Here is an 11,634-nt window from a genome sequence, read left to right as displayed (position 1 = left end):
CAACCCGGGAGAACATTTACAATAACCTCTAGTTGAAACAATGCAGGTAGAACGAAAATGATAGGTGCATTATTTAGTAATGACGACTTTTGCACATAGCTTCTTCAGCACAGTTATCACACTTATGGCTCAACACTATCTGAAACATCATTTATATTTACCAGCTAATACTATTGAAACACCATTCGTCGAATAGCGTAATTTCATTACAGCAAGGAATGGTATTCACTTAAGTCCATTGGCACTGAATCTTTTTTAGATTAATTTTTGTAAGAACAACCGAAAACTGAGAGCAATAGTTCCTAAAGTAACCTCAAGTCAACCTTATGCCCCCTTCATTCCCCCTCCGCCCCCCCCCCTCCCTTCACACTCCTGTGTACTGGGGCATATTGGAAAATGAAAAATTGGAACTTTGAGTATGACATCAATAAGTGAACAAGATAGAGAATCTTGCATGAGGAAAAATTTTAATTTTATTTACGAGCTTAATTTTTTAAATTCAGCGGTCACACTTTTTCATTCGGCGGATGGTCCTTTCATTTTCCATCAACTAACACCCGCGACCAAACCCATTCGACCAACGTAAAAGTTCAACTTTAGATTCGATGAACGTTGTTTCCTGAACGGCCGCGATGCCTTAGCTACCTCCAAACGTGGTTACTTATACCGTCCGCACCTTAAGATCCCTGCCATCTTGCGCATTTTTATACGCAAAAGTTTTCCCCCATCCGAGAAAAGTCATGAAAGTCCTTCGAGGAAGCAAAAAACAACTGAAGCCGGGAAAAGTCGAGGCTGGCAAATGGAAGCAGCGAAGAGATTGCCGAAAAGCAAAAAGTCACTTACATCGGAAAATCAACCTACACCATATGGCCGAACGGTCGGTTTGCATTGGTCGGTGAGACGGGACGAAATTTACAACAAACGTGGGTCGGAAAAGTTGCAAAAGTTATCATCAAGCATCTAGGGAACATCGAGAATCGTAAGAGGATGAACATAAAGATTCCCTACAAAATGATCAGACGACAGAGATGAATGCACTAAGGAAGGTACAAGTACTCCCTGCAGAATAAATCTTAAGAGCTTTCGGTAGTTTAAAGTTTTCGTTTTTTAAATGGAACCGTGAAGCCGAACAGGGAACAGACTTCACAATCAGTAATCTGTCGAGCATTTTATGGATTGTGGAAATCGAAATCGCCCTAGGCAACACGGGTAGGTAAACATGAAGTACGTACCCTAACCAAAGCGGGCCCCTGAATCTGATCTGAAGGAATAGAATTGCGCTATTAAACGGAGAAGAATCTCTAAAATGCATTCCCGGAGATTATCGATTTTTAACCTTTGCCTTTCAACAAAAGCCAAATCGTAGAAAGACTGAAAATGAAATTACAAAATCCCAAGAAAGGCACGGAATAATGATCGAAAATCTTCTTTCAAGAATCAATAAACAGTTCATTGTGTACACGCCGATGAATATTGATTGATCAAAATATACTTTACGCCCTGTCAACAGGTAAGACAAGTGATTACATTATATTCTTTTGTTTATTTACCCTGTCTCTTTTATCCTATTATAAGTAGTTATTAGTGATTCACATAACATTTGAATGTTTCTCACTGATTCAATAGACATCGTTTATTTATAATACTTACTTATAGAGTGCCACAACGACCTCGTATGCTTCAATAGAATCCTCTAACGTACCCGATGGAACACCGTGGCCTCCAATTCACCAGTTAAGTCGGATACTGTTGTTCCAGTTTAAACTAGATCTATAATGCCCTTTTGTGTACACGGAGTGTTCTAGGAGACGGCATGTTGCTCTAGTTGACCAAGAAACACGTTGCTTTCCAATGTAATATTAATATATAATAATTGTAGATATAAAAAAATATCGCTTGACCTATCAACGACCGGCAATTTAAAACAAAGCAAATGTGTGCTGGCACTAACACACACACCCATGTAAGAACGAAAAAAATGCGCAGGTTTTCCAGCTTCACGAATAAAACTCGCCATAACATTCGATAATCTATCTTTATCGAACATATCTCAATCTTCCATTTAATTACATTTTCTCCCCATATGAGCCTTTGGCGTGTTCACTCAAAGAAATGTACGATCCTGCTAACCACAATTCTAGTGCAGTTAATGCTGCAGAACGAACGAAACGAGGTACTCAACCACCGTCAACCCCTATTTGAACATAAGAAGAACGTTATGCCAAACGGAAGCTTGATTTCATTCATTAGAGAGCGAGTATCCGCAGTTCTCTCCCCAACATATGATGAGGGTAGAAATCGTCCATCCGTTGATTATCGACCCTTAAGCCCGACCATTTCATCAGCATTTCGATACACAGGATCTTCCGCAGACAGAAGTAGTGTCTACACACACTACGCGCCTTCATAGGAGGTGTGCTTAATGCAATTCTAGCAATCTACGCCCTGCTTAAACCTCAAGAACTAGGAACAAAAAAGAACAGTTCGTGTTCGTCTGGTGGGGTGGAGCGCCTGAATGGCCTATTTACAACCTTTCCAGAGGTGCCCAAAATGGCACACCTTTTCGACCCCAGCAAAAATGGAAGATTCCATAAAAGCATAAATTTTCCACCAAGGGCCCACACCTAATCCCCCACTGGGGTAACCAAAGAAAGGGCGCCATAGCCGAAGGATCCGTCTACCGGTGCACAAGAAAGATAGAACTAACGTAAGTAGCCTGGTGGAAGGAGGCATGCAGAATGCGCGGCTAAGACCAACGCAAAAACCTCGTACGGTTTTGCTATTTTCGGACAATGATTTACGGTTATGATCTTAAGGTTTTGCACCATCCTCATAAATGTAAGGGTGAGTGGAACCGTTTGTCTGGCCTGGAGGATGCTGCGACCAAGTTCTTTTATCGTTCCAACACGGTAGTGTTGAACGAAATCTCAACGTGCAAAGCCCCAACAAAGGCGTCATATAACACTATGGAACGTAAGTAGCTCTCGTAATTGTTGCATTGGTTGATGGGTCCGATGAGAGTCGGATGGGAACGAAACCAGTGGCCAGCAGGTGTAACAGGCATAAAGCAACTAGAAACAAAAAAGGACATCAGTGCCTAGCAACAAGGTTCCGTTCCGTTGGGGCTTGTTCTCGGGCTTCACAAACTTCGGATTCTTTTGTGTACTAGCCCGTCTTGTTCGGAAGAGACTTACTCTCACAACAACGCACTGCCTTGCTTTCTCAAGATGCTTGCACTGAATGTTAAGTCTACTTTCATGCGAGCATACCTTGGATCTTGAGATGAGCGTAAGCAACATCCAAGGTAGTTCATGGTGTAAGAAAACCCATGCCATTGTCTTCACGCTGTTCATGTTTCGATGAGAAAAATGGTGTGTTTAAGAACTGTAGTACAAATACAGAAAAGTTGTTTCATTTTTTGATAAGTTATGAAACATTCTCCAAAAACCGATGTAGCAGACCAAAAGCAATTTTGAAGTCATTAATATCATTTCCGATGTATTACACTAACCGTTCATAGCTGGTTTAAGGCATCTAAGTTTCCAACAGCTGTTAATCTGAAAAGAATGGTAATAAATATCCTAGCAGCTACAAGCGAACAGATGGTACCTTTTCTGTGAATTGCTTTTTTAGAGAAGTAGTAAAATTTGAACATTTCAGGCGTTCCAGCTGATGAAAATCAAATCAACCGCTTTCTGCTACTGTCCATTTGCTGTGTTTACACGCTCGAAACGATGCCCTAATGCGCACCATTTGAAAACAAAACAGCGGCATACCGGACTGCGCCTGATCGCAGTAAATATTATGAAAAATGGCATGAAATCAGTTTGTAATAAAGTATTGTATCCCTTGGTAACACTCTTCTGTGGTTTTGTTTTCTGGTCGACAAAGTTTAGCTGTTAGCAACGGGCCCTAATGTTTAAAACCCTTACCCAAAGTTGAAAAGTAAAGTGTCCAACGTCATCGAGAAAAGGTTATGAAATGTCATGTTCCAGCTTTGGCAAAAGAGATTAAATAAAATGTTACAATTTCAAACATCATTTCATCCCCTCCTACAACAGGCCAACTGAGCAGCGCCAGTTGGTGCCTTCGAAAATGGCTTTCTCTTTAATAATTTCCCCATGCTAGATGGTAGAAGAGAGAGACATGGAGTAAGACGTTTGATACTGGCCATATAATGCGGCATCATAACACCGTCTTTCGAAAATTACTTCGACCGTCAGATTTTCTTGCTGCTCACTAATGCCCGAGTGAAGCATCAGAACTCAAGAACTAAGGAGCGTTGGAAGAACTTTTCGACATTTTTCCAACGGGCGAACGGAGCACATCGGAGATGCTTCAGGGATCAGGGGAGGAGAAACAGGAAAAACATTAAAAACATCTGCTTTTTATTATTTTAAAATTTTCCTCCGGGTAAACGAGATGAAGTGTTCACCAATGGTGCTGCTTCCTTAAATGGGTTCGTGGAACGAGACATGTTCGTTACCTTCTTTTTGCCTTCTTTTCACCCTGAAGTTACTCAACGGATTCTGCTGTTTAATCCTGTGTAGCAGGAGAATACCGAATGTTTTCTTATTCGTGTGATTTTCTTTCCAGACTACAGCGGCAGCTAAATGAAAATAAGATAATGATGAGCCGCACCATGCACAGTTGTTAAATGTAAAAATAAAAAGTGCTTTAAGTTCACAATAGATTAAGCGTGTGTTTCTGATGAAGAGTTACGTAGTTAAAGGTTGAATGTGTGAAACACATCTAAGCGCTTAAGCAAATTTGCGACCATTCGTTTCAATACTCAACTAAATGAATTGAAAATATCGTTATAAGCATTCGTTTATTTCCACCATGGTTTTACCAAAGGCCATGCCGTCTGCGAAAAAGCGATGAATTAAAGGCATAGATTGGGACTGAGCAGAATGCAATAAAAAGCGCTTGGATATTAAAAACTGTACTTCTTAAATTCCATAGTATTGAATGACGAACACAAATGTTTACCAAATTATTATTTTACATTTCATCGTTCATATCACCGAAATAATTATCTAGAAACAAAAATACATTTCTTTTCCTCAAAAGCCTTTTGTAAATAAGAAAAACAACTATTGAAACACTTAGTCTGTAAATTTCTTGAGTAGAGTGAAATGGACTTAGTATGCTGATTAAGCCATGCTATTAAACACTACATATAATTCTTGAAGCAACCGGAGCAATCCGGCCAATACTGGAAGCTGGTACTATTGCTAATTCCTACTCCCAAAACAATTGGGGAAAGCGTTTGTGCCAAACATAAATTACAGTGTACAACCAAAATATTATGCAATCGTTTATACGTAATAATGATGTCTGAAACAACAACAGTAAAATTAGTGCAAAAGCTACATGATTTAACTGATTCTTCAAACAATGAGAAAATGGAACACAGTTTAAAGAAACAACTTTTTTTATTTCTTATTTACTCACAAATGTGCTGGAATATATAGTTGTCATCGTTATGCATCATATTAAAAATCAAAAGCGTAAAATCTTTCAGCTTATGACTTTTAATATGTATGATTAAAGTTTCGTTGAACAATAAACTAAAATTAAAAAGAAAGTGGTCATTGTCTTCCAAAACATCAATCAACATCAATTCCCTTTTCGATTTCGTATCAACTCAAAACTAGCTTAATTATTGGAGCTTAAAGTAAAATGTGGCAACTATGAATAACTCTGTGTCCTGAGGTTAGCTTTTCTGGCTTCAGAGAGGAAATGTCCATTCGAGCAGAATACCAACACCATTTCCCGTTTCAAGATATCACAAAGCCATTTCAAAATTGTCTTCACACCGGTGGGCGAAGAAATATATTTTCCTAGGACAAGATCGAATTAAAGCAACTATATCGTCTATTCCCCTTGGTACCAGACCAAACTTCATGTGCCGTACCAGACTTCATGTGCCACAAAAATGATTTAATTAAATTTTTCCACCATGTTTAACCGGGTGGAAAATTTAATAATTTTCTACAATCACGAAACTATTATAACATTAACGCTAAGCGCAAGATGACTGAGCATGCAGAGACAGCACGGGGTGCCGGTTGTAGTATGTCGTCAGTTGACAAAGTTTGGTCGTACAGAAACCCAACCAGCACCCAAGGTATATACCCACAGACATGACGGAAGTGCTGCGGAAAGTGAACATCGTGTGTCTTTTTATCGCGACGAGGCTACGAAAAGAGATCGGAAATATCGCGATTGTAGGAAAGGAAAAACTTTGCCATCTGTGATGATAGAGTAGAGAATCCTGAGATAGGATTTACCATTGCTAATGCCGGAAATGAAATCTTAAACGTTGCATTGCAATGACTTCCGCTATCCCGGGCCTTGCATTTTTGCCATACACAATTGCGCTGCTAGTATGCGGGAAAGTACAACGGAATGAGTAAGTATTTTGCTCTACTCGAGTCCTTCAACACGCGGTATTGTGATTAGCACCCGGAAGAAAGCTAATGAAGATGGCTATCAAGCGATCATCAGCTCAACCCCATGGTTAGATTTAAACTTGATTTCTCAAGAGAACTATTTGTCCTAAGCGTGTGCGATTACATTCGGCGGAAGCGTGAAGTGGTAATAGAGGATGATGAAAGTATTAGTCCTTTTCGTGATATGTCAGACAATTTTATTCGATTCGCAATATTCTTTTTAGTTTTGTAGGCATTTATAATTAAAACATCATTTATAATGTAATATTGATAAGCTCAATTCCATCTAAAACTATCGGAAAACATCTCGAGCGAAATACCTCTTAGTACAATCAGCAAGCGTCTGTTCGATAAGTTAATCATATGGTGTACACCCCATGGCTCCGGTTTACATCGCATATGAGAGTAACGTCCCTCATATGTGAGAGAAATTCTCTGTTGCTGAACGGATGCAGGGCCACGGACCTTGTTCAGGGCTCTGGCAATCCATTCCTGTTGCAGTGTACCAGGGTTCCTACCGCAAACCCACTTACAGCGCGCACACACACACACATACCAGCAATGGGGTTCCTTCCGTAAATTGGGGCTTCATATTGCTCACATCCCTTCTTCTATGTTTCATCCCTTCATTCAGCGATGGAGAGCACAATGAGTTCACTAATTAAAGCTGACTTTGTTTATTGTAGCCCCACTGTTCACTGTGCACTATCCCGCCCCGAAGAGCCATTAGCCAATGGAACCAGATGATATGGAATCGTCTAACATGCGTCAGAGATGAAATCACCCATTGTTGTTCACCATTGGACCCCTGCAAGCTAGTTTGTTGTGGTTTTGACATCAAGCTAGCGTAAAATCCATCACCAACGACGCCATCATGCTGCTGGTGTGAGAAGAAAAGTAAATTCAAATGTCCGGGTGTCGATGAAATGTTCCTTTCTTCCTTGCCGCAGCCAAAGAGCATTACATAAGACGAAATGTTTAATGCTTTGCACTAAGAAGGATGACAATCGGCCTTAAAATGCATGCAATTTTAACTATTTTGAACGTTTAAATTATCTATGCACTGTTGAACTAATCAAAATTATTTGAGTAAATTTGTCTAAATAATAAAAGTAGTAATTTGGAGTAAATTTATATAAGCTTACAATATTACTAGTAACCAGTAACTGATAATTATAATTGCCCCTAAAGGAAAGTCTCTCAAGACTTTGTCCAAATTAACTTATTAACAAAATCTCATTAAAGAGAAACCACAGCTACATCCAAGTACAAAGAATCGTTAGGAGATACTTCTATTGTGCTGTATAAGGACATTCGTTGCCTGAAGTCATTTTTAATTTCATGCTTCAAATCAAATCATTCGTTTGGTTGAATCGTCCGCTCGAGTCACCGATGTTCTCGAGGAACCAACGATGGTCATTTTCCTTCATCAAAATCGTTGCGGAACGGTGCACATATAATCTCTGTCTCGGTACATTCCGTATTATTCTTGTTGTACATTATTTGACTATGGCGCTCATCGGCAGACATTTCTTTACCACAGCTACGACCCAATTGTAGCATAACATCACAGAAGCATACAACTGCTGGCTTCTGATAGACGGTGTGGTGGGCAGTTTTACTGAAACTTGTGTCTAGTCACGAAAGTTTACTACAACAACGATAATCATTAGGTTTTGGAACATTTAGCAAAATCTCCGGACAAGCTTCGTTCATATTTTATGTATTTAAATTGCTTGGAGTTGTACAACCCGGCAGCTGAGGTTTAAGAGACAAATAAGATTGTTGCAAACACCTACATTATTCTTCTTCCATTCATGTCCCTCGATATTAGGGTGGTTGGGATCTCAAATATTTTCAGATCACAGATGGACGATAATAAACCCTCGGGAACTAATGCATTATCTCTCGTTTAACGTGCTACCTCTACGCGATACTACCACTCGCAGAAACCACATTTTGACGTTACCGATATCGTTGGTTTAGATACATTTGTTTAAAATTTTTGTTTTTTATTACAAACCCTTATCTCAGTTTTGTTTCTTATTACTTGAGTTTTTGTTTCTTATAACAAACTCCTATCTCATCTTTTAAAACTCAGTTTATCGATAATATCAAAATTCCTTCAGTAAATCGTCTATGCTGTTTCTCTTTTTTGTATGCAGAAAGAAATACTACCATAAGAAAGGACATGGGTTGCAACCCTACGATTAGGTAACAACGATGCCAAATCCTTTAAGATTGTGGGATCAACAACATCGGTTTACAAAGAAAACAAGCCATTTTGCCCACCCCTTTGCCAAAATAATTTAGTCAAGAAAAACTCTCTTGAACCTCCATGCAGCACGGCGGTCCTCGGACCTCATCTGCATATTTTTTATGCCTCCTACTAAACCCGAATAGATGTGAGGAATCAACTGAAAATCAACGAAGCGAAATCTAGAACCCAAATGGAGTATCCTGAGCGAGCAAGGATAGAATAAATGATGCAAGTCGTTCCGACGAAAGAATATTCGCTGTTTTCTATCGTCCTCTACTTCAAACGAAGCGCTCAAAAACGGGGCCCAATTTTGCCAAATTTTCAGTAATGAAAACCATAACCATAAAAACACATATGGCAGAGTTCGGATGCTGATTAAGATCTTTATTGATTATTTGTTTTATGAAACATGAATAAATTATTAATCGTAAGCATTCGAAGAAGGCAGTCTTCTGCTGACAAACAAGTATAACGTATAACGCATAAAGTTAAGCATATATGCTTTGTGCAATCAGAAGCTCATCCGGTCAACTATTCGACAGTAAATTTCTGGAATATGTCGGTGAATATCATAAAATAAAGACAAACTACAATGCAATACAATACAATACAAGGTAAAAACCAATATCTACATCTCTATGCATCCAATGTGCCAGAAATTTTAAAACCTCTTGAAGGCTGATAAAGGGAACAGTGTTATTATGTACCTTGAACATCCCTTCTATGATTCGAATGAATAAAAGCCCGTAAACCGGTAAATTTGGGCGATATGATGCATATTTAAAAGTTTAAATATCACATTTTTAGAATGTCGAATACTCTAAACTAATTATGATGCTTAAAGCTGTGACTGTGTTTTTAGTTGCGCTTCATTTCTATACAAATCTTGAGGTAATTAAAACAATTTAGTAACAAGCGGCACGTGTGACAATTCCTTCTGTATGCCTGGCAACAAGATACCACACGCTCTTCCTTTTCACGTCCTATCTTTTGTTTACCTTAAGTTTGAAATCTTATACTTGCCTTCTACGTTATGTGGCTGTTATAAATTAGGATCACAAGAGCTCAAACCGTTTTCATTCTAGCCCGTGTTGATTCTCAAAGCGTAACGTAGAATGAAATCCCCTTTCTGCAACCTAATTCCTAGTGAACCATAGCATTCCAAAGTGTTGTGCGATTTCTCTTTCCACCAGACAATGAACCCAAACGAGATCCTGCTAGCATTCCACAGAACCCGATTGTCGCGACTCCACGTCATGCATTCTTTTACGTGTTCCAACAAACATGCTGCTCAGATAACTACTCATGGCTGTTAGAAACACTCGTTTTCAGCCGATGACTGTGTAGTCCTAGTATAGTGCCAACAAACAATGTGCGACCAATTCATCCTTTCAAATTACGTCCCATAACCCCTTCGCTTGCCATCGTTGGTTAACGTGAGCACTTACGAGAACTGTACTTGGGATGCCTGCACAGCAATGCGAGCAAAATGGCACATGCATGTTTCTTATAACTGAAGGCAACTTTCCGCCATACCACTGCCCACTGATGAGCCATAAAAGAACTTAAAATGTCAACATATAAGAAGAACCCCCATACCCAAGTCGAAACTTGGTCGCATATTGTGCCCCATTCAACCGATGTTCAGTTAATGGGATTATTATGAAGGATCACTCAATAAAATATTTTGTAAGGGATCATACCACTTTGGCTATTATTGTATATTACTTTCTACAACTTAGGAAGGGATAGGTACTAATAAAGACATTGTTTTAAAACAATATTTGTGTTTGAAAACAATTATAAGACAAATAATGAACATATATAAGGAAATCAAATTGTTAGGTGGATGACTATTTTAAACTGGTTTGCTGGTTGGTAAAACCACTAACAGGATTCTTACCCTAACTCTCGTGCATAGAAGTCACAGAAACATGTCGAACAGAGTCACAAAGTAGGATCCTTGCCGTAGACACACTACTGCAGGCTAGTGAGGCAATGACAAAACGACTCCTTTTCAAACCGATGTCCGGAAATCGAGCGTACTCTTCCGGAACATTGCTTTAACGCATTGGAATTGTCGAGTCAGGATTGCATGAAACACGATGAATACGAGACACATTTGCTTATTCCCGTGTTGGAACGTTCAATTAAATGTATGTAGCTGCGTAAGTGGTTTCCATATACACGAATTCAATTGTGCTATACCATGTTTTGTAAGATGTAACGGCCACTAAACGTACATGAAGTGTACCATTTCAGTGTACCAGAACACACGATTAAACACTAACAAGCTCAAGCCCAGTTAAACAAAATGATAGAGCATTTGATAATGTATTGTTCATAAATTGTATTTCCCGACATCATTTCATCTTTTTAATTGCCATGGAGAGCATTGATTGATTTTTTAGCATATATATGAGAACAGGCGAGGCGTATGATTCATTCAAAGATCTTGATTTGTATTTTTCTTTTCGTGCTTCAAATGCAAATAATTAGATAATCTTTTTAGCAAATGTGTACCAATATTGTTACCAAATACGGTGGACCGGGTATTAGCATTATAGAATGGTTAGTCAGTATTATCGTGTGGAAGAATGTGAAATTCCCTGCAAAAAGTCCGTCGTTGAATTCTACAAATCCTCTCTGGAATTAAATGTTGACTCCTCCCTCGACTATAGCAGTAAAATGAACACATTTTCGTCAGTACATTTTTCCCTCGACCAATCGACCAAACAAGGTTACAAGGTGCAAACCCTGGGTCACTTCAATACGATCAATTTCAGATTTGCGCTGGAAATTGAAAATGCATTCTCTTTTCCACTTCCTCATGAGAGATGAAACTTTGCGCTTAAGGTTATAAATAGGTGCAATAAAATATTTATATTTAGCAATGCAGCATGATTGACTGCTGTC

The sequence above is a fragment of the Anopheles darlingi genome, chromosome 2 (assembly GCF_943734745.1).
Source record: "Anopheles darlingi chromosome 2, idAnoDarlMG_H_01, whole genome shotgun sequence".
Lineage (NCBI taxonomy): Eukaryota > Metazoa > Arthropoda > Insecta > Diptera > Culicidae > Anopheles > Anopheles darlingi.
The sequence above is the reverse complement of the archived record's forward strand: the minus strand, read 5'-3'. Positions refer to the sequence as shown.